Consider the following 10596-nt stretch of genomic DNA (forward strand, 5'->3'; position numbering starts at 1 on the left):
GACCACCATTCACCCAGCGAGCACACAAGAGAGGAGGGCCACCATTCACCCAGCGAGCAGGGAAGAGAGGAGGACCACCATTCACCCAGCCAGCACGCAAGAGAGGAGGACCACCATTCACCCAGCGAGCACACAAGAGAGGAGGACCACCATTCACCCAGCGAGCAGGGAAGAGAGGAGGACCACCATTCACCCAGCGAGCACACAAGAGAGGAGGGCCACCATTCACCCAGCGAGCATGGAAGAGAGGAGGACCACCATTCACCCAGCGAGCATGGAAGAGAGGACCACCATTCACCCAGCGAGCACACAAGAGAGGAGGGCCACCATTCACCCAGCGAGCATGGAAGAGAGGAGGACCACCATTCACCCAGCCAGCACACAAGAGAGGAGGGCCACCATTCACCCAGCGAGCACGGAAGAGAGGAGGACCACCATTCACCCAGCGAGCATGGAAGAGAGGACCACCATTCACCCAGCGAGCATGGAAGAGAGGAGGACCACCATTCACCCAGCCAGCACACAAGAGAGGAGGACCACCATTCACCCAGCGAGCACACAAGAGAGGAGGACCACCATTCACCCAGCCAGCACACAAGAGAGGAGGACCACCATTCACCCAGCGAGCAGGGAAGAGAGGAGGACCACCATTCACCCAGCGAGCAGGGAAGAGAGGAGGACCACCATTCACCCAGCCAGCACACAAGAGAGGAGGACGATCATTCACCCAGCCAGCACACAAGAGAGGAGGACCACCATTCACCCAGCCAGCACACAAGAGAGGAGGACCACCATTCACCCACCGAGCAGGGAAGAGAGGAGGGCCACCATTCACCCAGCGAGCAGGGAAGAGAGGAGGACCACCATTCACCCAGCCAGCACACAAGAGAGGAGGACCACCATTCACCCAGCGAGCACGCAAGAGAGGAGGACCACCATTCACCCAGCCAGCACACAAGAGAGGAGGACCACCATTCACCCAGCCAGCACACAAGAGAGGAGGACCACCATTCACCCAGCCAGCACACAAGAGAGGAGGACCACCATTCACCCAGCGAGCACGCAAGAGAGGAGGACCACCATTCACCCAGCGAGCACGCAAGAGAGGAGGACCACCATTCACCCAGCGAGCAGGGAAGCATGGGCCACAACTCCCTGACGCACTCTAGAATTAACGACTGACACCCTGAGCCCAGCCCTCCAGCGTGACCCTAGGGTCTCTCCCGTCACCCACAGCCCCAGCAGCACCAGCAGCTGTGGTGGAGCCCCAGAGGGGACAACCAATGAAAGCTGTCTTCAAGCCGGGCAGCCTGATGAGGGGACCCCAGCTTCTTCCTCTGACCACAGCCAGGGCCGGCAGGGGTTGGCTAGAAGAGTCTTCAGATTTTTCTTAAAATCTCTATGCTGTACGTCAAACACTGACAAGCAGTGAATTGAAAGAACACAAGTGAACCCGATATAAATTTTTACAATACTGGGCAGTGGACAGCCAAACCCAGCCCGTGTGGAAGGGAGGAATTCCATTCACCCAGCCAGAGGGCAAGAGAGGGCAACAATTCACCCAGGCAGCGTGCAGGGGCCTCAAGATTAATATAGACTCACACTTTTCAAGCCTAATTTAGCATTTCTAGTTATTACAAAGAGAAACTCGCAGTGTGGTGCCAGGTTATCTTTAACGCCCTCAAACTCTTGGTAAACTTCCTTTTTAAACAAAAAGTAAACAAACCTCAGGATCAGAACCTTTGAATGAGAAATGGTATTTGGCTGGAATTTAATGTTATCATGTTAATTCTATTTATTTTATGCTTTCCTTTTCTCATGGAAAATTATCACCATTTTCCAGGTGAAATTGGGATATACCATTTTATTTTCAACATTTTGAAGTAAAAAAGATAAGATCTAAAATATATATGATAAAGGTCATACACAGATTTTGGCAAAAAAGCATGAAGTCAATGCTTTTAGTTGGGAAACTAGAGCAGGTGATTGATTCCCAGCCTGTTCCTGAGCCAACCTTGTGGGTCCACATTTTTTTTAAAAGGCATAAAAAATTAATTTAAAGTAATTTCTAAAAATAAAGATGTCATGTATATATTACTTTTGTTTATTTTTACAATCTTTTTCTCATCATAAAGATTGTGCATGCTTTATTGTTGTTGGAATGTGACCCTGGAATATATAAAGGCATAAAGGTATATAAAAAGTAAAAAACACAGAGTAACACCATTCAGGGAAAAATACATTTCATATGTGAGTCGTTTTTTATTATATACTTTATCAAGCCTTCCTTTGTATACTTAAATGTTTAATTTACTTAAAATTTATATACATTTTATATTTAGCCCCAGACTATTCCCAGACACTTCTTTACTAAATAAAATTTCATACAACTTCAATCAGTTACAATGAGACTAGAGGCCCAGCACACGAAATTCATACATGGGTACGGTCCCTAGGCCTGGCCTGTGATCAGGGCTATCTTCCCTGGCTGCCTGCAGCCAGCCCCGCCCCCCAACGCCCCCCACCCTGGTTCCTCGTTTGCCATCAGGCGATCAAAGCCTGACAGCAGGGGGCAGCGGGGAAGGGACCAAGAGGTGGTCAGTGTGCCTCATAGCAACTGGTCAAGCGGTCCTGTTAGGGTCAATTTGCATATTACCCTTTTATTATATAGGATAGAGGCCCTGTGCATGGGTGAGGGTCGGCCAGCCTACCCTGATGGGGGCCCCGGATTGGGGTGGGGGTCCCCGCTGGGGGGCAGGGCTGGCTGGGGCGAGGGGCCACAGTTGTTCTTGTCTCTGGTCATTCTGCTGTTTTGGTCACTGGGCTTTTATTATATAGGATGAGTGAGGCTTTCTTTTGGAAACTGGGCATTTAAACCTCTGTTTTCCTTACTTGCCAAAAAACACACTTTCCAGCTCTTTGCACACTTACCCTTCTGCTATGGAAGAAAAAAAACAGCAGATTGAGCTGTGTACTAATAGTCAATGAGAGGAAACAGCTTTGGCTCTATTGCCCTACCAAGCCAACAGGTGTAGGGAGATAATTATCTACTTATGAAAATGGTACAGGTGTTGAAAATATTTTTTCCAAAGCAGAACGTCAGCATGGTATAACTATCACTTTAAACACAAACAGGCAAGACGGTTAGAAAACAATAACTACAACACCGACAGCAACAATAACAACCACTCCACACCAAGATAATAAATAACCCACTATTCTACCTTCAGCTGCATGTTCATCTCCCTCCCGCCCTAAGGCTTCCTCTATTCAGGGGAATGACTACACCATCACTTAATGTTGATGTTACAAGGTGAGAGAGGGTGGGATTATATGATCTTACTAGAGGTCCAGTGCACGAAATTCGTGCATGTGGGGGGGGGGGGGTCCCTCAGCCCGGCCTGCACCCTCTCTCAATCTGGGACCCCTCAGGGGATGTCTGACTGCTGGTTTAGGCCCCGTCCCTGTGGGATGGGGCCTAAACCAGCAGTTGGACAACCCTCTTGCAATCTTGGACCATTGGCTCCTAACTGCTTGCCTGCCTGATTGCCCCAACCACTCTGCCTGCCTGCCTCATTGCCCCTAACCTCTCTGCCTACCTGCCTGATCACCCCTAACCACTCTGCCTGCCTGCCTGCCTGATCGCCCCTAACCACTTGCCTGCCTGCCTGATATCCCCTAACCACTCTGCCTGCCTGATCACCCCTAACTGCTCACCTGCCTGCCTGATTGCCCTTAACCGCTCGCCTGCCTGCCTGATCACCCCTAAGCACTCTGCCTGCCTACCTGATTGCCTCTAACTGCTTGCCTGCCTGCCTGATCACCCCTAACCACCTTTGACTCAGCCCCTGCTGCCTCAGCTTTGTCTGGAAGGTCGTCCGGAAGGTCGTTCGGCTGATCTTCAAACAAACTCTTGTCTATTTTTTGCCAGCTCCGCTCAACCTGAATACCAACAATTTAAAAGACTATAGTCTCCACAAACACTAGGATTCCATGAAATTGGCCGTATTCTCTGTACCTTAAATAGTGCTTCGTTTTTAAAAGACCCTTTAATATTGTTGAATGAATGAGCCATTATCATAATAGCTACTATTTCTAAGTAACCAATGTGTATTTATTTGGTGCTGTGATTTACTATACCAATTCCAGTAGTTAGTATTATCTGAATTATCTCACTGAGGAAACAGGCTCAGAAATGTTCTGTGTCAAGTTCATACAGTGGTGGGACTAGGATTCAAACTTAGATATGTCTGAGCCAAATGCTTCAGTGCTTTTCTCCTACAAAATGAAAAAGAGTTAATACAACTTCAAAAAGGGCTTCATATACGAAAAAGGAAAACTCCAATAGTACAGATCCATATCCTTTTATTTAAAATGAATATAAGGATGAGTGAGGCTTTCTTTTGGAAATTGGGCATTTAAACCTCTGTTTAATGGATTCAAACTTAGATATGTCTGAGCCAAATGCTTCAGTGCTTTTCTCCTACAAAATGAAAAAGAGTTAATACAACTTCAAAAAGGGCTTCATATACGAAAAATGTAAACTGTAAAAAATAAAAAAACTTTATTTTTTACAGTTTACATTCAATATTATTTTGTATTCGTTTCAGGTGTACAGCACAGTGGTCAGACAATCATATACTTCACTAAGTGCTCCCCCCAATATTTCCTGTTCCCACCTGGCACCATACATAGTTATTACAATATTATTCACTATATTACCTACGCTGCACTTTACATCCCCATGACCATTTTATAACTACCAACCTTAACTTAATTGGTAGTTATTAACCAGTTCACCTTTTTCATCCAATCCCCCAACCCCTACTCCTTTCTGGAAACCATCAGTGAGTTATTTGTATCTATAAGTCTGTTTCAGTTTTATTTGTTCATTTCTTTTGTTCTTTACATTCCACATATAAGAGAAATCATATGCTATTTGTATTTCTCTGGTAGACTTATTTCACTTAGCATTATACCCTCTAGGTCCCTCCATGCTGTCTCAAATGATAAGATTTCATTCTTTTTTATGGCTGAATAGTATGTTATCTTATATATATGTCCACTGCTTTTTTATCCACTCATCTACTGATGGGCACTTGGGCTGCTTCCATATCTTGGCTATTGTAAATAATGCTTTAATGAACATAATGCATATATTCTTTCAAATTAGTGTTTTGGGTTTCTTTGGATATATTTCCAGATGTGGAATCACTGGGTCATAGGCAGTTTTATTTTTAATTTTTTGAGGTAACTCCATACTGCTTTTTGTAGTGGTTGTACCAATCTGTAGTCTTACCAACAGTACGAGGGTTCCCTTTTCTCCACATCGTTGCCAACACTTGTTGTTTGTTGAATTATTGATAATAGCCATTCTGACAGGTGTGAGGTGATATTTTACTATAGTTTTAATTTGCATTTCTCTGATGATTACTGATGGTGAGCATCTTTACAAATATCTATTGTCCATCTGTATGTCCTCTTTGGAGAAGTGTCTATTCAGGATCTCTGCTCAATTTTTAATTAGATTGTTTGATGTTTGTTTGCTTGTTTTTGGTGCATATGCCATAGTTCTGAAAACACTATTTTCACATTTCCTCCATTTGCATTTTATTGATAGCCTAGAAATATGGAAATGGCCTAGATTTCTCCAGCCCGCTGAGTGGCCCTGGATGTCAGCTCTGGTGTCAGGAAGAGGAAAAGGCTCCTCAGCCAGGAGACAAGAGTGTCCTTGCCAGGCCGCTGCTGAATGTAGGTATCTCTAGACATGTGGACTGGGGCAGGGCTAAGCTGTGCCAGGAGTCATTCCCAAACTGACAGACAATTAGCAGTGTGTGTCTGAGGGGCCTTGGTAATTGGATTTCTGTGCTGCATTCCATGCTTGTTTCCCCTTCCCTCTGCTTTTGGTAGAGCCTTAACTGCACCTAGAGACTTGTCTCTCTCCCAGGGCCGAGAAGAGCAGGGTTCTGCCCCCTGCCTGACCCAGAGCATGTGATGGTCAGGCCAGGACTGTGAGCGTCCACGGCACCGAATGAGCACATAGTCCAGTTGCTCCCCGGTCCCTTTGCTTCTCTACCTGGAGGAGTGATCTGCAAAACGAGACACCTTCTCTACACAGGGACTGGTGTGGCTGGCTGCTAGAGCCCTTCAACTATCAGGGGAAGCTGGAAACCTGAGAACCAATGGGTTGGACTTCTATTTGGGGGCTACAGGAGGCTGAGTGACCTAGAGCAGGCTGCCTACACCAAGCATGTCAAACACGTGGCCCACAACGAATATTTTTGCAGCCCAGCCAATATAACGGTATGTAAGAAACATTTTAATAAAAATTTCTTAATTTTTACAATATCCTGTTATATATAATTATTAATAACGAACTACAACGTTCACTAATGACTGATTACTATAATCATGTTGCATTCATTTCTCTTACGCGCCTTACGCACAGGTGCACCATTTCTCTCCACTAATACTAGCAGCGAATATTTTAGCAGCTGATGGCCATGTCATTAGTCTTCTACTGACTTGTTTGGTGTGCGCAACAGGAAATATTTCGCTTTTGGAGAACAAGAAAAATAGGTTTATTTGCACTACACTTATTAATTTGTGCAGTTATTCAGTGTCTGGTAAGTTAATGTTCAAGAAAAAATATTAATTTTTATTAAAATGTTCTATTATTTTATGTTAACGATGACTCATTTATTTCAGCCCTTTGTATTCATCATGTCTCTATCGAAATAAACCTACATTTCTATGAAAATTGAAGCTTTTGTTTTTTTGCGGCCCACATAAACTTAAACCTTGTTTATTTGGCCCTTGTTAGCCTTTGAGTCTGACATGCTTGGCCTACCCCCTCTGGCCTGAAAGAGGAGTAGGGGTAAGGATGGGGGTACCATTGAGGTACAGGGGAGATCACAGTGCCAGTGAAAGCTGCCTCTTGAGCCCCCAGTTGCACAGCACTCAATCACTGCCTGTTCTGTCGCTTCCCTGCCTGGACTGGGGTGAGCCTCCTCTGTCTCTCACCTGCCTGCTGCCTACCCCCTTGTGTGAGATGCCACTCCTCCCAACACCCCCACCCTCAGGCCTCAGGGCCAGGGCCTCCTGGGGCACAGCTGGGTAAACCAGCCTCCACCCTGCTGTCTGGCAGCCCCTTTGTTGGGTCCCAGAGCAGACAGGTTTTCTCTGTGAAAACAGCGACAAAGCAGGTCTGACAGGGGTGCTGTTGGGGATTGCAGATGACTGAGACATGTCTAGTTCCAGGTGCAAGGGGCATAGTATAAAGTCACCAACACAAGGTCTTACCTGGTTGAGGAGCTTAGATCAACCTCTTAAAAGCTATGTGAGCTTGGGGTGGTCACTCGTCCTCCCGAAGGCGCAGTTTCCTGGTGGGAATTGGTTCTGCGTTTGTGTCGGTCCTGGAATTTGGCTCAGGGCCAGTAACTAGGCTCCATTTGTCACAGTCAGCTTTGTCCCTGTTGGGACCCTCAGAGACTGCCTCCCTCGAGAGCCTCTGGCCTCTCAGTCCCCGGAGGAAGCAGGGCAGCGGCAGTGTGGGGAGTCCCCACCACAATTCCAAGGCTCGCTCATCAGGTAGACACACAGCAAGCACTCAATAAATGTTTGTTGAGGGATCAAATGGCACAAAACTAGAGCCTGGAAACTCCCTTGGTTACAGGCACACCCTCCCTTGTATGTTCTGTTGCACACACACAGCTCAAAAGCCAGCTTTGTTGCCTCCTTGACTGACTGTCATCCCAGGATATGTGGGGCAGCAGCCCTCAGCCTGCCTCACAGGCTACACCACCCCACACCTTCCTTTTGGATGTGGTTTGGTGTCCATGCCCCTGATTGCCTTTCAGAGGCCCTCAAACACTGCCTAGGACCTGCCTTGGCTCCCTATCGCTGTAGGGCCAAGTCCTAGCCCTGTAGAAGGCTGGCACAGCCCTGCCCCTGATCCCTCCCTCCCACAGATTCACAGGTTCTTAGCCTTGACCAGAAGGCCTCTTGGAGAGCAGATCCCTGGGTGGCCAGAGGCCCCGGGACCCGGAGCTGGGTTAGACAGGCCACACAATAATGGGGGCTTCTCAGATTCTTCTTTTGCTGCCCTCTGGGAGCCTGGATTGGACTGGGCAACCCATGAAGAGGGGAGCCCAACAAGGATTCCAATCCCATTGGAATTCAGGCTATTGTCCAGGAGGAAGGAGCTGGGCCTTCAAGGAGGCCCCTAGTAGTTGACCCTGAATGGGGCAGACTCCACCCAGAGATTTTTGGCCACTGTGCCAGGGCAGGGCAGGTCAGGGTCTGAGTTCTCTGGCCAGCCCCTAACACCTCACAGGAAGGTATTCTCAAGGGCCGTTCCATCAACTTCACCCCACCCCCCACTGAAGGCTGGGCAGTCCACTGAGTTGGCCTTAACCTCAACCTAAGGTTGTTCCTGTCCGCCCTTCCCTAGGCTCAGCCTCAAGGCCACCTCCCAAGGGCATCTGCTTCTGCTGGAATTTGCCAGCCCATTGAGGAAAACGCACTGTGGTTTCTTCTGACCTTGGACAGACTTGGCTGGGCACAGAGTACCTGGGCATAGTGCCCTGATACACTTGGGGCTCTCCTGAAGGACAGGGCCACTGGGTGTGGTCTCCAAGGCAGCAAGAGCTAAAGTCTTCCCTGTCCTAGGCCTCCTCATACCCTCCCTGCCTTTCTCTGGGCTATGGCCAAGGGGTGAGCTGAGATAAGAATTCCCATAGTAGTGATAATATTGTTAGTAGCAAATGTTTTTAATACCTTCTGTGTGCCAGGCTCTCTGTTGGGTCCTGGGGAAACATAAATAAGATAGACACAGCCCATGCCCCCACGGATCTCTTGATTCCAGCATAGGCCGTGGCATACAGAAAGCACTCAATACATATTTGTTGAGTGGATAAAGAATGCATGAGATGAGCAGTCTGGTTATACCCAGAAGCACAGATGCCTGGGGGGATGTGCAGTGAGCAAGTGAAGGCCACGAGGGCACAGGTGAGGCATGACCCAGCTCCCACTATCTCCACCTTGGAGAGGGCTCCCAGGCCCTATAACTGCCTGTGACTTGGTGCCCCAGCCTGATAGAGATTCAGCAACATAGCGATCCCCTAGGAACAAGGCCATTAAGAGTGAAAAGAAAATCCTGAGGGCTTCCTGGAGGACGTATTGGGGATGGGTTGGATGTAGGGCACCTCAGGAGGGAGTTCACAGTGTGGCCCCTAAGAAGGGCTAGTCTCCAGGAATGCAGCCCAGCCTAGGCCTGTCAGAAGTGGGCCTCTGATGTCCTCTTAAGCACAGATGTCATCAACAACCTACTGTGGGGACCCTGGACCCTGGAACTGCCTCAGAAACCATACAATGAAATGGGAAAGTTCATGTACCAGATTCTAGAAGAGTCACTCCCACCTCACCCCTATCTGCTACCCTGTGAGACAAGCCTTTGGAGACGGACTAAATGCCCAGATGCTGTGGGAGGGGCCAGGAAACTCATATTCAGGAGGACCACTCCTGGAAGGGGGTGATATACTCCCTCAAATGGAAGAAAAGAAGAAAACAATGAAAGGATTTGGGGTGGGGGTGGGGGGAGTATTCGCAGTCCCTAGGAAGCAATGTCTAAGGAGGAGTTTCAGGTATCCACTATGGGATGCCTTGGGTCAGAACTTCCACACAGTCCTGAGGTCCCCTCTCCCACCCAGCAAAGCTCTGTGCCATCTACATTCACAGAGCTCTTGGGGTCCAGATGAGGAGTCTCTGACCACCCGCCAAGCTGTGCACCGAGCCCTCAGTCAGTGATAGGGGTGGTTGCCCCGATCTCCAAGCCATTCAGTGAGGTCCAGGTCCTAAGGAGCCTCTGGCCTAAGAGCCTCTGAGAGACCATCCAGAGACCAACTCTCCTGCTGCCCCTTCTACTCGGTCCATGTGGGCCCCGGAAACCTGCTCCTCCTCACAGTATTGAGTGCCTGATGGCTGATGCTCTGTGGGTGTGGACACCCCCCTGCACACACACTCATACACAATCACTGCTACACACACCACTCAGGCTTCTCTGCAAGCTCGACAGACAGCAGCACCCCATCTCCCAGAGAGGCATCCATGGTCTACCCCAAAGGGTGCCACTTTCCTTAGACTACCCTAGGCTTGTGCCTCTCAAGCAGCAGTTCTCCTTGGGGGTGTTAGTGACCCCCAGGCACACCTCACGCCACCGCCTCTTAGCCTCCTGAGGACAGAGCCCTTACCAGAACTTGGCTAAGCGGGGACACAGGGTTGTCAAGAAGGACTAAATTAGGGACCTCCTCAGAGTCTGGAGAGGCAAACACTGCTGCCCTGATGCAGCCAGGAGAGCCAGATGGCCAAGCCCCGGCACCTGCAAAGGCTGTTCAAGGATGCCCCGGAGTGCATGGCTGAGAGTGGAGAGAGGGCCAGGCAGGGCCCCGAGGGAAGGTAGTCCACTCCCCTGTTTGTGGGACAGCTGCTACCCTAGTTCCCCTCGCGGCTCCTTTTCCAGGAATCTTGGGGAAACAAAACTCCTTAAAAGGAGGAGGGGAGAGAACTGCGCAGGAGAAGGCTACGTGTCCCGGGGAA

This window comes from Eptesicus fuscus, chromosome 6 (assembly GCF_027574615.1).
Source record: "Eptesicus fuscus isolate TK198812 chromosome 6, DD_ASM_mEF_20220401, whole genome shotgun sequence".
Taxonomy (NCBI): Eukaryota; Metazoa; Chordata; class Mammalia; order Chiroptera; family Vespertilionidae; genus Eptesicus; species Eptesicus fuscus.